At 45.4% G+C, this 19,689-nt stretch overlaps 1 protein-coding gene across 1 annotated transcript in view; it reads right to left on the bottom strand.

Annotated features, from left to right (window-relative positions):
* LOC134908924 (cytochrome P450 2C5-like) overlaps window positions 1-18,679 on the bottom strand; it is a 194,809-nt gene extending 176,130 nt beyond the window's left edge. The window contains exon 1 of the mRNA XM_063915177.1: window positions 18,607-18,679. The gene's annotated coding sequence lies outside the window, so the exon portion shown is untranslated. The remainder of the gene's footprint in view (window positions 1-18,606) is intronic.
* Between the last annotated feature and the right edge of the window lie 1,010 nt (window positions 18,680-19,689).

Raw genomic sequence — 19,689 nt, 5'->3', positions numbered from 1 at the left:
TGCTGGAAGGAGCACCCGCAGTCCAGTTCCTGATAGTCAGATTGAAGATGTCAGTGTTGAAGTACACCAGGATGAGGAGGATATGGGTGTTGCTGGCGCTGGGGAGGAAATTGACCAGGAGGATTCTGATGGTGAGGTGGTTTGTTTAAGTCAGGCACCCGGGGAGACACCTGTTGTCCGTGGGAGGAATATGGCCGTTGACATGCCTGGTGAAAATACCAAAAAAATCAGCTCTTCAGTGTGGAGGTATTTTAACAGAAAAGCGGACAACAGGTGTCAAGCCATGTGTTGCCTTTGTCAAGCTGTAATAAGTAGGGGTAAGGACGTTAACCACCTCGGAACATCCTCCCTTATACGTCACCTGCAGCGCATTCATAATAAGTCAGTGACAAGTTCAAAAACTTTGGGCGACAGCGGAAGCAGTCCACTGACCAGTAAATCCCTTCCTCTTGTAACCAAGCTCACGCAAACCACCCCACCAACTCCCTCAGTGTCAATTTCCTCCTTCCCCAGGAATGCCAATAGTCCTGCAGGCCATGTCACTGGCAATTCTGACGAGTCCTCTCCTGCCTGGGATTCCTCCGATGCATCCTTGAGTGTAATGCCTACTGCTGCTGGCGCTGCTGTTGTTGCTGCTGGGAGTCGATGGTCATCCCAGAGGGGAAGTCGTAAGCCCACTTGTACTACTTCCAGTAAGCAATTGACTGTTCAACAGTCCTTTGCGAGGAAGATGAAATATCACAGCAGTCATCCTACTGCAAAGCGGATAACTGAGGCCTTGGCATCCTGGGTGGTGAGAAACGTGGTTCCGGTATCCATCATTACTGCAGAGCCAACTAGAGACTTGTTGGAGGTACTGTGTCCCCGGTACCAAATACCATCTAGGTTCCATTTCTCTAGGCAGGCGATACCGAAAATGTACACAGACCTCAGAAAAAGAGTCACCAGTGTCCTAAAAAATGCAGCTGTACCCAATGTCCACTTAACCACGGACATGTGGACAAGTGGAGCAGGGCAGGGTCAGGTCTATATGACTGTGACAGCCCACTGGGTAGATGTATGGACTCCCGCCGCAAGAACAGCAGCGGCGGCACCAGTAGCAGCATCTCGCAAACGCCAACTCTTTCCTAGGCAGGCTACGCTTTGTATCACCGGTTTCCAGAATACGCACACAGCTGAAAACCTCTTACGGCAACTGAGGAAGATCATCGCGGAATGGCTTACCCCAATTGGACTCTCCTGTGGATTTGTGGCATCGGACAACGCCAGCAATATTGTGTGTGCATTAAATATGGGCAAATTCCAGCACGTCCCATGTTTTGCACATACCTTGAATTTGGTGGTGCAGAATTTTTTAAAAAACGACAGGGGCGTGCAAGAGATGCTGTCGGTGGCCAGAAGAATTGCGGGACACTTTCGGCGTACAGGCACCACGTACAGAAGACTGGAGCACCACCAAAAACTACTGAACCTGCCCTGCCATCATCTGAAGCAAGAAGTTGTAACGAGGTGGAATTCAACCCTCTATATGCTTCAGAGGTTGGAGGAGCAGCAAAAGGCCATTCAAGCCTATACAATTGAGCACGATATAGGAGGTGGAATGCACCTGTCTCAAGCGCAGTGGAGAATGATTTCAACATTGTGCAAGGTTCTGATGCCCTTTGAACTTGCCACACGTGAAGTCAGTTCAGACACTGCCAGCCTGAGTCAGGTCATTCCCCTCATCAGGCTTTTGCAGAAGAAGCTGGAGACATTGAAGGAGGACCTAACACGGAGCGATTCCGCTAGGCATGTGGGACTTGTGGATGGAGCCCTTAATTCGCTTAACAAGGATTCACGGGTGGTCAATCTGTTGAAATCAGAGCACTACATTTTGGCCACCGTGCTCAATCCTAGATTTAAAGCCTACCTTGGATCTCTCTTTCCGGCAGACACAAGTCTGCTCGGGTTGAAAGACCTGCTGGTGAGAAAATTGTCAAGTCAAGCGGAACGCGACCTGTCAACATCTCCTCCCTCACATTCTCCCGCAACTGGGGGTGCGAGGAAAAGGCTCAGAATTCCGAGCCCACCCGCTGGCGGTGATGCAGGGCAGTCTGGAGCGACTGCTGATGCTGACATCTGGTCCGGACTGAAGGACCTGACAACGATTACGGACATGTCGTCTACTGTCACTGCATATGATTCTCTCAACATTGAAAGAATGGTGGAGGATTATATGAGTGACCGCATCCAAGTAGGCACGTCACACAGTCCGTACTTATACTGGCAGGAAAAAGAGGCAATTTGGAGGCCCTTGCACAAACTGGCTTTATTCTACCTAAGTTGCCCTCCCACAAGTGTGTACTCCGAAAGAGTGTTTAGTGCCGCCGCTCACCTTGTCAGCAATCGGCGTACAAGGTTACATCCAGAAAATGTGGAGAAGATGATGTTCATTAAAATGAATTATAATCAATTCCTCCGCGGAGACATTGACCAGCAGCAATTGCCTCCACAAAGTACACAGGGAGCTGAGATGGTGGATTCCAGTGGGGACGAATTGATAATCTGTGAGGAGGGGGATGTACACGGTGATATATCGGAGGATGATGATGAGGTGGACATCTTGCCTCTGTAGAGCCAGTTTGTGCAAGGAGAGATTAATTGCTTCTTTTTTGGTGGGGGTCCAAACCAACCCGTCATATCAGTCACAGTCGTATGGCAGACCCTGTCACTGAAATGATGGGTTGGTTAAAGTGTGCATGTCCTGTTTATACAACATAAGGGTGGGTGGGAGGGCCCAAGGACAATTCCATCTTGCACCTCTTTTTTCTTTAATTTTTCTTTGCGTCATGTGCTGTTTGGGGAGGGTTTTTTGGAAGGGACATCCTGCGTGACACTGCAGTGACACTCCTAGATGGGCCCGGTGTTTGTGTCGGCCACTAGGGTCGCTTATCTTACTCACACAGCTACCTCATTGCGCCTCTTTTTTTCTTTGCGTCATGTGCTGTTTGGGGAGGGTTTTTTGGAAGGGACATCCTGCGTGACACTGCAGTGACACTCCTAGATGGGCCCGGTGTTTGTGTCGGCCACTAGGGTCGCTTATCTTACTCACACAGCTACCTCATTGCGCCTCTTTTTTTCTTTGCGTCATGTGCTGTTTGGGGAGGGTTTTTTGGAAGGGACATCCTGCGTGATACTGCAGTGCCACTCCTAGATGGGCCCGGTGTTTGTGTCGGCCACTAGGGTCGCTTATCTTACTCACACAGCTACCTCATTGCGCCTCTTTTTTTCTTTGCGTCATGTGCTGTTTGGGGAGGGTTTTTTGGAAGGGACATCCTGCGTGACACTGCAGTGACACTCCTAGATGGGCCCGGTGTTTGTGTCGGCCACTAGGGTCGCTTATCTTACTCACACAGCTACCTCATTGCGCCTCTTTTTTTCTTTGCGTCATGTGCTGTTTGGGGAGGGTTTTTTGGAAGGGACATCCTGCGTGACACTGCAGTGCCACTCCTAGATGGGCCCGGTGTTTGTGTCGGCCACTAGGGTCGCTTATCTTACTCACACAGCTACCTCATTGCGCCTCTTTTTTTCTTTGCGTCATGTGCTGTTTGGGGAGGGTTTTTTGGAAGGGACATCCTGCGTGACACTGCAGTGCCACTCCTAGATGGGCCCGGTGTTTGTGTCGGCCACTAGGGTCGCTTATCTTACTCACACAGCTACCTCATTGCGCCTCTTTTTTTCTTTGCGTCATGTGCTGTTTGGGGAGGGTTTTTTGGAAGGGACATCCTGCGTGACACTGCAGTGACACTCCTAGATGGGCCCGGTGTTTGTGTCGGCCACTAGGGTCGCTTATCTTACTCACACAGCTACCTCATTGCGCCTCTTTTTTTCTTTGCGTCATGTGCTGTTTGGGGAGGGTTTTTTTGAAGGGACATCCTGCGTGACACTGCAGTGACACTCCTAGATGGGCCCGGTGTTTGTGTCGGCCACTAGGGTCGCTTATCTTACTCACACAGCTACCTCATTGCGCCTCTTTTTTTCTTTGCGTCATGTGCTGTTTGGGGAGGGTTTTTTGGAAGGGACATCCTGCGTGACACTGCAGTGCCACTCCTAGATGGGCCCGGTGTTTGTGTCGGCCACTAGGGTCGCTTATCTTACTCACACAGCTACCTCATTGCGCCTCTTTTTTTCTTTGCGTCATGTGCTGTTTGGGGAGGGTTTTTTGGAAGGGACATCCTGCGTGACACTGCAGTGACACTCCTAGATGGGCCCGGTGTTTGTGTCGGCCACTAGGGTCGCTTATCTTACTCACACAGCTACCTCATTGCGCCTCTTTTTTTCTTTGCGTCATGTGCTGTTTGGGGAGGGTTTTTTGGAAGGGACATCCTGCGTGACACTGCAGTGACACTCCTAGATGGGCCCGGTGTTTGTGTCGGCCACTAGGGTCGCTTATCTTACTCACACAGCTACCTCATTGCGCCTCTTTTTTTCTTTGCGTCATGTGCTGTTTGGGGAGGGTTTTTTGGAAGGGACATCCTGCGTGACACTGCAGTGCCACTCCTAGATGGGCCCGGTGTTTGTGTCGGCCACTAGGGTCGCTTATCTTACTCACACAGCTACCTCATTGCGCCTCTTTTTTTCTTTGCGTCATGTGCTGTTTGGGGAGGGTTTTTTGGAAGGGACATCCTGCGTGACACTGCAGTGACACTCCTAGATGGGCCCGGTGTTTGTGTCAGCCACTAGGGTCGCTTATCTTACTCACACAGCTACCTCATTGCGCCTCTTTTTTTCTTTGCGTCATGTGCTGTTTGGGGAGGGTTTTTTGGAAGGGACATCCTGCGTGACACTGCAGTGACACTCCTAGATGGGCCCGGTGTTTGTGTCGGCCACTAGGGTCGCTTATCTTACTCACACAGCTACCTCATTGCGCCTCTTTTTTTCTTTGCGTCATGTGCTGTTTGGGGAGGGTTTTTTGGAAGGGACATCCTGCGTGACACTGCAGTGCCACTCCTAGATGGGCCAGGTGTTTGTGTCGGCCACTAGGGTCGCTTAGCTTAGTCATCCAGCGACCTCGGTGCAAATTTTAGGACTAAAAATAATATTGTGAGGTGTGAGGTATTCAGAATAGACTGAAAATGAGTGGAAATTATGGTTTTTGAGGTTAATAATACTTTGGGATCAAAATGACCCCCAAATTCTATGATTTAAGCTGTTTTTTAGGTTTTTTGGAAAAAAACACCCGAATCCAAAACACACCCGAATCCGACAAAAAAAATTCGGTTAGGTTTTGCCAAAACGCGGTCGAACCCAAAACACGGCCGCGGAACCGAACCCAAAACCAAAACACAAAACACGAAAAATTTCCGGCGCTCATCTCTAGAAATTACCAGCACTCACAGTTTAGATGAACGTGAAAAGAGTTTTATTCTTCAAGAAAAATCCATGTGAAGAGTAATCTGCTAGCTGTGGCCTTTCCATCCAATCATATCCAATCAACTGAATTTACCAAGCTGTAAGCTGTAGGAACATCTCAAGGATGATCAGTGGAAACAGGATGCACCTTAGCTAAATTTTGAGCTTCATGGCAAAAGCTAGATACATACTATACAATTATCTGAAGGATAATCTGCCAGGTCTGGCTGGTTGGAATGAAAATCTGGTAATGGATGAGAGCAAATGACAATAGACCATTTGCTCCCAAACACTGCGAAATGGACTAAAATAGTTGTTTATACAAGTTGGTTAAATTTGTGTTTAAACAATTTGTCTGAACGACAGGTATTGTTTGTTTTCCAGTGTTTGGGAGCAAATGGTCTATTGTAATTTGGTCTCATCCATTTCCAGATTTTCATTACAACCTGCCAGGCCTGGCATATTATCTGTCAGATAATTGTAAAGTGTGTACCTAGCTAAAGGCTGTGATTACTTATGTACATGTGATTTCTTAGTTTATTTTTAATAAATTTGCAAAAATCTAAAAAAGTTTTTTCACGTTGTCATTATGGCGTATTGTGTGTAGAATTTTGAGGGGAAAAATGAATTTATTCCATCTTGGAATAAGGCTGTAACATAACAAAATATGAAAAAAGGGAAGTGTGTGTGTGTGTGTGTGTGTGTGTGTGTGTATGTGTGTGTCTACCATAGGTGCAGGCAGTGCAGTTGCTATGGGTCCAAGACCTGAGAGGGGCCCACCTTCCCTGTCAAAGTTACATGTGTTATATACATTTTTCCACCATTGGGTGGTACGTTGGGGTCCTTTCAACCTTTTTCCTTGGGGCCTGCAATATATCTAGGTATGCCCCTGGACCTGCTTATTGTAGTGTGCATTTTAATGTTATATAATATGAACAGGGGCAATGTAATGATGCACAATATAAACTAGGGCACTATTATAGGACATAAAATTAACAACTGCTGCAGAGAAGGTTCTCTCTAGAAGCATTGAGACGGGGGTACCTTCTAAATGTTGCTATGGGGCCCACAAAGTTCTGGCTGCACCTGTTTGTGTGTGTGTGTATATATATTTATATATTATGATGTGCGGTGAGCAATTTTAGGGTTTTGTGTTTTGGATCTGGATTGGTTTTGGCAAAACCACCCTTTCGGGTTTTGGGTTTGGATCTGGACGATTTAAAAAAACAACAACATAAAAACCGCTAAAATCACAGAATTTGGAGGTAATTCTGATACTACTATATTACTATCCTCAATAACTTTCATTTCCAGTCTATTCTAAACACCTCACAATATTGTTTTTAGGCCAAAAGGTTGCAAAGAGGTACTGTAGCTGGATGACTAAGCTAAGCAACCCAAGCGGGCTGCACAAACACCTGGCCCGTCTAGGAGTGGCACTGCAGTGGCAGACAGGATGGCACTTTTAAAAACTAGGCCCCAAAGAGCACATAATGCAAAGAGAAAAATAAGGCTCCCCTACCCTCCCTTATATTGTATAAGCAGGACATGCACACTTTAACAAACCAATCATTTCAACGACAGGGTCTGCCACATGATAGTGGCTGAAATTATTGGTTTGTTTGCATCCCCACAAAAAAAGAAGCAATAATCCCCCCCAACCCAAAAAGAAGCAATTCATCTCTCCTTGCACAAACTGGCTCTACAGAGGCAAGATGTCACCCTAATCCTCAGATTCCCCCCCATCCTTCAGTGTTAACATCCTCATCCTCACAGAGAAATGTTATTCAAACTAAACCAAATCATTAAGGTGTCAGTGGACTGCTTACGCTATTACCCAAAGTTTCTGAACTTGACAATGACTTTTTATGAATGCACTGCAGGTGACGTATAAGGAAGGATGTTCCTAGGTGGTTAACATCCTTACCCTACTTATTACAGATTGACAAAGGCAACTCATGGCTTGATACCTGTTGTCCGGATTTGTGAAGAAATAATTCCACATGAAAGAGGTGGCTTTTTATGTGTTTTGCCCAGGCAAGACAATGGGCTTTTTCATCCCATGGCCAACAACTGTGTCCACTGGTGCATTATTCAAACAAACCACATCACTATCAGAATCCTCTTGGTTGACTTCCTCCACAGTGTCAGCTAAACCCATATCATCCTCATCCTGGTGTACTTCTACAGTGACATCCTCAATCTCAATATCAGCAACTGGACTGGCCGTGCTCCTCACAGCATTTGCAGGGAGCATGCAAATGGTGAAAGGAACCTCCTCTTCCTATACAGTGTTGTGAAGGTCAGGTCTAGACATTGTAACCGCGGACAGTGCCAGCACTCCTGTATTTTCACAACACCCGTGTAATTTTACAGCATACAAGACAAGGCCAGTATACATTTATTTTCACTGTACCACTGTATTTTTACAGCATTCAGGGCCAGTGTAATGTTGTTTTAACAGCAGCACCCCTATATTTTACAGGAGTGCCCCTGCTCCCTGTACAACACAGTGACAGCCGGGACTGCAACACCCATATAGAGCTGCAGCATCCCTAACAGCACATGAAACACCAGTGACCGCCAGGACAGCACGGGTACACCACAGTGACTATAGCAGTACCGCTACAGAGCACACACTGACCTCTCCAGATGCCACCACCCACAGAGAGACAAAAGGTCTGTCTTCCTCACTGTCCAAGTCTGGAGTGAAAATGGCAGCAACGCGCGGCTGCTTATATGGAATCTAAAACCCGCGAGAATCCGACAGAGGGATGATGACATTTTTTTCATTCTGGTTTCCGAGTCTGGTGGGAAGTCCTGAGCCAGACTCTGATCTGGGCTTGGAGCATGACATTTGGAGGGGTTCAGTTAATTGGGAACCGAACCCGCTCATCTCTACTGAAGATGCTGTCTGACCAGGAAGGAAACATTTCTTCAGAAGGTTTTGAGAAACCACCACATAGGTAAGGTGCATTTGAAATGGAAAGGAATGTTCTCAGAGTGACGAGAAATGGATGACGTCATTATTTATTTTATTTTTATTTATTAACAGTTTCTTATATAGTGCCGCAAATTACGTTATGTCATGTTAACACGCCCCCAATTTCTGTAGCCATACCCCTTGTGGTAGTGTACACAATACCACTATGAGATATATAGTGGTATATAACCGGTTGAACACGATGGCCAATTTGCCTTTATTCAACCTCAAATACTAGGTTTTATATATATATATATATATATATATATTAGAGATCTGCACCGGAAATTTTTCGGGTTTTGGTTTTGGATTCGGTTCCGCGGCCGTGTTTTGGATTCGGACGCGTTTTGGCAAAACCTCCCTGAAAATTTTTTGTCGGATTCGGGTGTGTTTTGGATTCGGGTGTTTTTTTTTCAAAAAACCCTCAAAAACAGATTCGATCATAGAATTTGGGGGTTATTTTGATCCCATAGTATTATTAACCTCAATAACCATAATTTCCACTTCTTTCCAGTCTTTCTGAAATATTAGTTTTAGTCCTAAAATTTGCACCGACTAAGCTAAGCGACCCAAGTGGGAGGCACAAACACCTGGCCCATCTAGGAGTGGCACTGCAGTGTCAGACAGGATGGCACTTAAAAAAATTAGCCCCAAACATCACATGATGCAAAAATAAATAATAAAAAAAGAGGTGCAAGATGGAATTGTCCTTGGGCCCTCCCACCCATCCTTATGTTGTATAAACAGGACATGCACACTTTGACAAACCCATCATTTCAGCGACAGGGTCTGCCACACGAGTGTGGCTGAAATGACTGCTTGATTTGGGCCCCCACCAAAAAAGAAGCAATCAATCTCTCCTTGCACAAACTGGCTCTACAGAAGCAAGATGTCCACATCCTCCTCATTGTCTGATTCCTCACCCCTTTCACTGTATACATCCCCCTCCTCACAGATTATTAATTTGTCCTCACTGGAATCCACCATCTCAGGTCCCTGTGTACTTTCTGGACGCAATTGCTGGTGAATCTCTCCACGGAGGAATTGATTATAATTCATTTTGATGAACATCATCTTCTCCACATTTTCTGGAAGTAACCTCGTGCGCCGATCGCTAACAAGGTAACCGGTTGCACTAAACACTCTTTCGGAGTACACACTGGAGGGGTTGCAACTTAGGTAAAATAAAGCCAGTTTGTGCAAGGGCCTCCAAATTGGATGCTGTCACTCATAAAATCCTCCACCATTCTTTCAATGATGACAGAATCATATGCAGTAACAGTAGACGACATGTCAGTAATCGTTGGCAGGTCCTTCAGTCCGGACCAGATGTCTGCAATCGCTCCAGACTGCCCTGCATCACCACCAGCAGGTGGGCTCAGAATTCTTAGCCTTTTCCTCGCAGCCCCAGTTGCGGGAGAATGTGAAGGAAGAGCTGTTGACGGGTCACGTTCCGCTTGACTTGACAATTTTCTCACCAGCAGGTCTTTGAACCTCTGCAGACTTGTGTCAGCTGGAAAGAGAGATACAACATAGGCTTTAAACGTAGGATCGAGCACGGTGGCCAAATTTAGTGCTCTGATTTCAACAGATTGACCACCTGTGAATCCTAGTTAAGCGAATGAAGGGCTCCATCCACAAGTCCCACATGCCTAGAAGAATCGCTCCGTATTATCTCCTCCTTCAATCTCTCCAGCTTCTTCTGCAAAAGCCTGATGAGGGTAATGACCTGACTCAGGCTGGCAGTGCCTGAACTGACTTCACGTGTGGCAAGTTCAAAGGGTTGCAGAACCTTGCACAACGTTGAAATCATTCTCCACTGCGCTTGAGTCAGGTGCATTCCCCCTCCTTTGCCTATATTGTAGACAGATGTATAGGCTTGAATGGCCTTTTGCTGCTCCTCCATCCTCTGAAGCATACTGTATACAGGGTTGAATTCCACCCCGTTACCACCACTTGCTTCATATGATGGCGGGGCAGGTTCAGGAGTGTTTGCTGGTGCTCTAGTCTTTGACACGCGGTGGCTGAATGACAAAAGTGGCCCGCAATTCTTCGGGCCACCGACAGCATCTCTTGCATGCCCCTGATATTTTTTAAATAATTCTGCACCACCAAATTCAATGTATGTGCCAAACATGGGACGTGTTGGAATTTTCCCACATGTAATGCACGCACAATATTGGTGGCGTTTCCGATGTCACAAATCCCCAGGAGAGTCCAATTGGGGTAAGCCATTCTGCGAAGATGTTCCTCAGTTTCCGTAAGAGGTTGTCAGCTGTGTGCCTCTTATGGAAAGTGGTGATACAAAGCGTAGCCTGCCTAGGAACGAGTTGGCGTTTGCGAGATGCTGCTACTGGTGCCGTCGCTGCTGTTCTTGCTGCGGGAGGCAATACATCTGCCCAGTGGGCTGTCACAGTCATATAGTCCTGAGTCTGCCCTGCTCCACTTGTCCACATGTCCATGGTTAAGTGGACATTGGGTACAACTGCATTTTTTAGGACACTGGTGAGTCTTTTTCTGACGTCTGTGTACAGTCTTGGTACCGCCTGCCTAGAGAAGTGGAACCTAAATGGTATTTGGTACCAGGGACACACTACCTCAAGAAATTCTCTAATTGCCTGTGAAGTAATGGTGGATACCGGATGCACGTCTAACACCAACACAGCTGCCAAGGCCTGAGTTATCCGCTTTGCAACAGGATGACTGCTGTGATATTTCATCTTCCTCGCAAAGGACTGTTGGACAGTCAATTGCTTACTGGAAGTAGTACAAGTGGTCTTCCGACTTCCTCTCTGGGATGATGATCAACTCCCAGCAGCAACAACAGCAGAGCCAGGAGCAGTAGGCGTTACACTCAAGGATCCATCGGAGGAATCCCAGTCAGGAGAGGACTCGTCAGACTTGCCAGTGACATGGCCTGCAGGACTATTGGCTTTCCGGTCTAAGGAGGAAATTGACACTGAGGGAGTTGCTGGTGTGGTTTGCAGGAGCTTGGGTACAAGAGGAAGGGATTTAGTTGTCAGTGGACTTCATCCGCTGTCATCCTGGTGTACTTTAACAGTGACATCTTCAATTTAACTATCAGGAGCTGGACTGTGGGTGCTCCTTCTAGCACTTGCAAGGGGCGTGCAAATGGTGAAAGGTGCCATCTCTTCCCGTCCAGTGTTGGGAAGGTCAGGCATCACAACCAACACAATTGGACTCTCCTTGGGGATTTGTGATTTAGAAGAACGCACAGTTCTTTGCTGTGCTTTTACCAGCTTAAGTCTTTTCATTTTTCTAGCGGGAAGATGAATGCTTCTATCCTCATGTGAAGCTGGCCCACTAGTCATGAGGAACATAGGAGAGGGCCTTGCCACTCCGTGTTGTAAATGGCATATTGGCAAGTTTATGCTACTCCTCAGATGCTTTTTAATTTAGATTTTGGGGTCATTTTACTGAACTTTTGTGATTTAGATTTTACATGCTCTCTACTATGACATTGCGCATGGGCCTTGGCAGACGACATTGATGGCATTTCATCGTCTCGGCCATGACTAGTGGCAGCAGCTTTAGCACGCGGTGGAAGTGGATCTTGATCTTTCCCTATTTTACCCTCTACATTTTTGTTCTCCATTTTTTAATGTGTGGAATTATATGCCAGTAATATATCAATAGCAATGGCCTACTGTACTGTCTGTACTACTACTGCTGGTCACTAAAATGCTGCACTGTCCTACTGTATACTGCTCACAACAATGTAGCACAGATATGGATAGTATACTTGACACAGAGCTGCAAGCTACAGCAATGGCCTACTGTACTGTACTATAAGTAAACTGCTGGTCACCAAAATGCTGCACTGTCATACTATGTACTGCTCACAATAATGCAGCACAGATATGGATAGTATACTTGACACAGAGCTGCAAGATACAGCAATGGCCTACTGTACTGTACTACTATAATTATGTACTGGTGGTCCCCACAATGCAGCACACTGAGCACAGATATTTGCAGCACACTGAGCACAGATATGGAGCGTTTTCAGGCAGAGAACGTAGATATTTTAAGCACATTGAGCACAGATAGTTGCAGCATACTGAGCACAGATATTTGCAGCACACTGAGCACAGATACAGAGCTTTTCAGGGAGAGAATGCAGCCACGTCCTCTCCGTTCAATCTCCAATGCACGAGTGAAAATGGCGGAGACACGCGGCTCTTTAAATAGAATATGAATCTTGCGAGAATCCGACAGCGGGATGATGACGTTCGGCCGCATTCAGGTTAAATGAGCAAGGCGGGAAGATCCAAGGCTGCCTCGGAACCATGTAAAATTTGTGAAGTTCGGGGGGGGTTCGGATCTCGATGAACCGAACCCGCTCATCTCTAATAGATATATATATATATGTGTGTGTGTGTGTGTGAACAGTGGTGCAAATAGCGCTACTACCAATAAAACAAGACTATTATGGGTAAGTAGACTAGAATGATAAATCCCGTTTAAAGTTCAAAAACACATCCCCTAATTCTGGGGGGCTGCTAAGCAGGTTCTCTTGTATGGACTCTATTTCCAAAGTCCTGTTGAATAAAAATGTGAAAGAGTGGTAGAACCCGGCGCCTTCTGTGTTGTGTGGTTTCCAAGTGAAGCTAGAATAATGTTAAGCGTACCGCATCACAAGTGTGTTCAGGCCTGCAGAATAGGTGTAACTTCTCCTGATCGCGATCTTTTTACTTCCCCGGTTGCTCCGTGGGTGGACCGTGAGGAGATTTAGAAAACCACAATAGTGTAATATTGCAAAACAACAGTGACAGGTGTGCTGGTATAGAAAACGTTTTTTCAAATGTGATGAATAGTGAAAAAATAATAATTCACCCAGTGTCAATTTCATAAACACAGTAGTGTATCCACAACCTAAGGTAGTTTAAAATAAGTACCATCAGGACTTGTAGATCTTGCATATAGTATATTCCTTTATGGTGTTCCTCTCCCGTGGTGTGGAGTTCAGGGCTCGTATTAATAAGGAAAATTCTCCCAGATTGGTGAAAGAAAGCCCTTAGTGTAGTAGTTTTTAGAGTAGTTTTTTAATACAAACAAACAAAAATACAATAATAAATGGACCCGTACAATAAATAAAGTAATTAAAGGCTTATCTGAGATCCTCTATCAGAGGAGTGGAATTTCTGTCCGGGTCTGGGACTGAGGGTCGACAGCACAAAGGTCGACACACCTTAGGTCGACGCCAATTGGTTGACACGCCTTAGGTCGCCTTGGTCAAAATGTCGACATGGACAAAAGGTCGACAGGAACACGGTCGACGTGGAAAAAGGTCGACATGAGTTTTTTATGTTTTTTGTGTGTCGTTTTCTTCGTAGAGTGACCGGGAACCCCAATTAGTGCACCGCGTCCCCTCGCATGGCTCGCTTCGCTCACCATGCTTCGGGCATGGTGCCTTCGCTCCGCTAACACTTAGCTCTGCACACTTTATCATTCCAATCGTAGTCCACGTGGATCGTTAAGTATGAAAAGGTTAAAAAAAAAGAAAAATCGTGAATAACTCATGTCGACCTTTTTCCATGTCGACATTATCCCTGTCGACCTTTGTCCATGTCGACCTAAGGTGTGTCGACCAACTGGCGTCGAGCTAAGGTGTGTCGACCTTTGTGCTGTCGACCTGGAGTCCAGATACCGTCTGTCAAACGCGTTTCGTCCTCTTTAGATTAGTTAGGACTTCATCAAGGGGTATCCCCCTAATGAAGTCCTAACTAATCTAAAGAAGATGAAACGCGTTGGGAAGACATTCCACTCCTCTGATAGAGGATCTCAGATAAGCCTTTAATTCTTTATTTATTGTACGGGTCCATTTACTATTGTATTTTTGTTTTGTTTGTATTAAAAAAACTACTCTATAAACTATTACACTATGGGCTTTCTTTCCCGTATCTGGGAGAATTTTCCTTATTAATAGGAGCCCTGAACTCCACACCACGGGAGAGGAACACCATAAAGGAATATACTATATGCAAGATCTACATGTCCTGATGGTACTTATTAGATACACTACTGTGTTTATGAAATTGACACTGAGTGAATTATTATTTTTTCACTATTCATCACATTTGAAAAAACGTTTTCTATACCAGCACACCTGTCACTGTTGTTTTGCAATATTACACTATTGTGGTTTTCTAAATCTCCTCACGGTCCACCCACGGAGCAACCGGGGAAGTAAGAAGATCGCGACCAGGAGAAGTTACACCAATTCTACAGGCCTGAACACACTTGTGATGCGGTACGCTTAACATTATTCTAGCTTCACTTGGAAACCACACAACACAGAAGGCGCCGGGTTCTACTACCCTTTCACATATATATACTGTGTATATATATATATATATATATATAAAATATATATTTTTTTTTACTTGCACCACTTCTTAAGACTTTACACTGCTATTACCTACTTGCTTGCTGACAGCGGGGCGAGCGCAAATGAGACCCTTGCAGGCTGAGAACCGAACCCCCCTGAACTTCACTACCCGAGCCCGGATCAAAGCCCAGCTTGGATTTTCCTGCCTGACTCGAAAACCAGAACGAGGTAAAATGTCATCATCCCACTGTCGGATTCTCGTGGGTTTTGGATTCCATATAAGGAGCCGCGCGTCTCTGACATTTTCACTCCGGGATTGGAGTGCGTAGCGAGAGGATGTGTCACTGTCCTCAGTGTCTGTGCGGGAAGGAAAGTGGGGTTGCAATTACAGAGCTGCTCAGTCCAGTGGTGGTGTCTTATGCTGCATCAGTCCAGTCACAGTGGTGGTGTCCTCTGCTGCCATATGTCCAGTGCTGCTGTATAAGTCCAGTCCATTGCAGTGGTCCTGTGTTGTCCTGCATCAGTCCAGTGTTGATGTCCCTATGCTGCCATATATATGTCCAGTGATACTGCTGTATAAATCCAGTGGTACTGCTATAAAATCCAGTCCAGTGATACTGCCGTATAAATCAGGTGGTATATATTATTTCATCCAAATAAAGGGGGTTATTAATATTTAATCCAAATAATTTTAACAGGGTTTTCCCTGCGTAGTGTAGAGGTACGCTCTCCTTTGCTGCATTTTGTTATATAACTCCAGAAACATAACGGAGAACAAAAATTTGGAGGATAAAATAGGGAAATATCAAGAACCACTCCCTCTTGATGCTGCTGCTGCTGTTGTTGCTGCTGGGAATCTATCGTCATCCCAAAGGGATATACTACTTCAACTAAGCAAATGACTGTACAACAGTCCTATGCGAGGAAGATTAAATATGTCAGCAGTCATCCTGTTGCAAAGCGGATAACTGAGGCCTTAACAACTATGTTGGTTTTAGACGTGCATCCGGTATCCGCCATTAGTGCAGTGGCGAATGCAGTGCCACTCCTAGATGGGCCAGGTGTTTGTGCCGCACACTTGTGTATCTTAGTAAAGTCGTCCAGCTACCTTGGTGAAACCTTTTGGCCTAAAAACAATATTGTGAGGTATGAGGTGTTCAGAATAGACTAGAAATGAGTGGAAATGAATGTTATTGAAGTTAATATTACCGTAGGATATAAAACTACCACAAAATTCTGTGATTTTTAGCTGTTTTTGTTTTTTGTTTTGTTTTCAAAAATCATCCAATACCAAGACCCGAAAAGGGTGGTTTTGGCAAAACCAATCCAGATCCAAAACACGAGCGAGGATCCAGATACAAAACACGAAAAGTGCCGCCGCACATCTCTATAATTTAGTCAATGTTTGTGTGCCACTTATATCAGGGTCCCAGTATCTGCATAATAGACATGACATATTGTCACTGTCAGCAGATAAAATAATTAAAAAACCACGTGTTATACAAACTTGTCCCATTGCTAATAAGTAGACCTACAGTATAAGGAACACCACCACATTAAGGGGGTGATTCAGAGTTGATCATAGCTGTGCTAAATTTAGCAAAGCTACAATCAGGCCCACTGACATGTGGGGAGACACCCAAAAGAGAGCTAGCCCACCCCGCATGTCAGTCCCTGCCCCTTCGCAGAAGCACAAAATCATCACACAGCGGTGATGCTTTTGTACTTCAGGAGTAGCTCCTGGCCAGCGGAGATCCTGCGCGCTGGCTGGGAGCTACTCATCGCTGCCCGGGTCGCAGCGGCTGCCTGTGACATCTCACAGCCACTGCGTCCTGCCACCAGCACAGTCCGGTCACGGCTTCTTTGGCCGGACTACGGCCCTTAAACGGCGGCTTAATGCTGACGTCCCGTCCCCTCCCGCCCAGCGACCGCCTCTGCCTGTCAATCAGGCAGAGTTGTTCGCTAGCTAGAGACAGCTGCCGGCGCACTTGCGTGTCGGCGCATGCGTAGTTCATACCTGAATGCTGCTGTGCAAACATGCACAGATCAGTTCTAAATAGCCCCTAAAGCTCTTGACTACACGTTGATCAGTTCAATAGGACATTACTTTGACGAAAGGATAGCAGCAGGTAGAGAGTGTCATCCAATTTCAACACCTCTCCAAAATAAAATTCTTTGTGATATCTAATATATGAAAGAAGGGTCATTTTTGGCGATATGACCCCTTTCTTTAGGGAAGTGCATTTATATTACTGAAGACCATTTACATTAATGCAGGCATGTCCAAACTGCTGCGCTATATAAGAAACTGTTAATAAATAAATAACTGCGGCCCCCCAGCTGTTGTGAAACTACATATCCCAGCATGCCCTGACACAGTTTTGCTGTCAGAGAATGCTAAAGCTGTGTCAGGGCATGCTGGGATGTGTAGTTTCTCAATAGCTGGAGGGCCGCAGTTTGGACATGCCTGCATTAATGGAACTAAAGGGAGAACCCCCCCACCTCCAATGGTTAATTACATGGTAATATAAAATACACATGGGAGCAAACAAATATAATTGCATACGCAATATATAAAACAAACATACAGTGAGGCACGAGGTTTTTAATCATCACATTATTTCAAACCACTTTATGTATGTTTTATTTCACAACCAACTTATAAACATAATGTAATAAAAGTTATATTTTATGCAAATCTCTCTTATGCGCCAGTAAAAGACGACAACTCTTTTCTCTTTCCTTTGTTTGCTATTATGATTCATGTTGCAATGTATGGAAAGAGAAATAGAATCCATACATACAGGAATACTTTTTACATACTGTACAGTATAATGTATTGTAGAGTATGGTGATGGTGATAATAGAGGTAGTGGATCTGGGAGAAGAACCAATAGAGCGGGATTAATATGAAATATCTACAATCAATATCTCTACAAAAATTGACCGATGGTCAAAATACCGACAAGGACAAAATGCCAACATTTAAATGTCGACAGGTTAAAAAGTCAACACAGGTTTTAATTTTGTGTGAATGTCGCATAGGTCTATATGGTCACCATATAAGTGTACCGCGTCCCCTTGCTTGGCTCACTGGGCTCGCCATTCTTCGGGAACGGTGCCTCGCTGCTCTCAGCACACTATTATATTCCCCTTCCACGTCCACTGGGGTGGTGAAGTATGAACAAGTTGGTTTCAATGAGAAAAATCATGAAAAACTCATGATGACTTTTTGACTTGTTGATATTTTAAAAGTCTGTATTTTGACCTTCTCAGGCTTTTGACTGTCAGTCAATGGTTGCTGGGATTTTGATTGTAGGAAAATTGACTGCATCCCCATAGAGCAATACCCAAACATGTATAATTATAGACCACTGCACAACTAGCTAGCTCTGTGGATCATGGCTAAACAGTATATTTATGCCAGCACCCCTGTATTTTCACAGCACCCCTATATTTTTACAGTACAGTGACAGACAGGACAGCAACACCCATGTACAGCTGCAGCACCCCTAACAGCACAGTGACAGGACAGAACCCCTAACAGCACATGGGACAGCACCCCTAGAGAGCACACAGTGACCCCACCCGACGCCACCACTTACGGAGAGAGACAGACACGAAAGGTCTGTCTTCCTCACTCTCCAAGTCCAGAGTGAAAATGGCAGTGATGCACGGCTGTTTTATATGGAATCCAAAAGCCACGAGAATCTGACAGCGGGATGATGACATTTTGCCTCGTTCTGGTTTCTGAATCTGGCGGGCAGTCCCGAGCCGGGCTTGGGACGTGATGTTCGGTTCTCAGGGAACCGAACCCGCTCATCTCTACTTTAAATGCCACCAACTGAACTTTTTATCCATATCCTGTAGAAGGACTCACCTTAATTATTGCAGAGGACACAGTTGAAACCTTTCAGTAGCAGAAAACGCACCGACTGTGTGTGGAAGACTCAGCAAGTCAGTTTCAGCTGTATCACAGTTTCTTGGAAGCTCTAACTCATAATATCAGAGGTAGTGAAAAGACAAGTTCTCTCAGTCAGAGTAAACAGATTAGTAACAAAGTTTTGTAACCTGGCCAGAAAACTCCTTAAAAAGATACACTCAGCAAAACGACAAAACAGAGACAAGGATTTGGCATAACTGTACTGTACAGCCATGATCCACACAGCTAGCTAGTTGTGCCGTGGTCTATAATTATTAGAGATGTGCGGCTGGCACTTTACATGTTTTGTGTTTCGGTTCTAATTCCACTTTCGTGTTTTGGTTTTGGCTTAGTTTTGCCAAAACCACCCTTTCGTATTTTGGTTTTGGATCTGGATGATTTAAAAAAATAAGAAAAATGCTAAAATCACAGAATTTGGTGGTCATTTTGCTCCTACAGTATTATTAACCTCAATAACTTTAATTTACACACATTTTTAGTAGAGATGAGCGGGTTCGGTTCCTCGGAACACGGGGCCGAGCGACTCGGATCTTCCCGCCTTGCTCGGTTAACCTGAGCGCGCCCGAACGTCATCATCCCGCTGTCGGATTCTCGCGAGGCTCGGATTCTATCGCGAGACTCGGATTCTATATAAGGAGACGCGCGTCGCCGCCATTTTCACACGTGCATTGAGATTGATAGGGAGAGGACGTGGCTGGCGTCATCTCCGTTTATAGAGAAGAGAGTGAGACTAGAGTAGAGAGAGACACAGTATTTACTTTAGTAATTTTGGGGAGCATAAGGAGGAGTACTACTACTTGCTGAAGTGATAGTGTGACTGTATATCTGACTTGTGGGGGAGACACTGACAGTGGGGAGCAGTTAGAGTCTGAGAGCAGGACTCAGGAGTACATATTTTAACGTACAGTGCACACTTTTGCTGCCAGAGTGCCACACTGCCATTGTGACCACACTGACCACCAGTATATATTGTGATTGTCTGCTTAGGAGTACTACTTGCAAGTTGCTGATAGTGTGACC

Source organism: Pseudophryne corroboree, chromosome 4 (genome assembly GCF_028390025.1).
Source record: "Pseudophryne corroboree isolate aPseCor3 chromosome 4, aPseCor3.hap2, whole genome shotgun sequence".
NCBI classification, from domain to species: domain Eukaryota; kingdom Metazoa; phylum Chordata; class Amphibia; order Anura; family Myobatrachidae; genus Pseudophryne; species Pseudophryne corroboree.
Note: the sequence above shows the minus strand (reverse complement) of the source record. Positions and strands in the feature narration are given on the sequence as shown.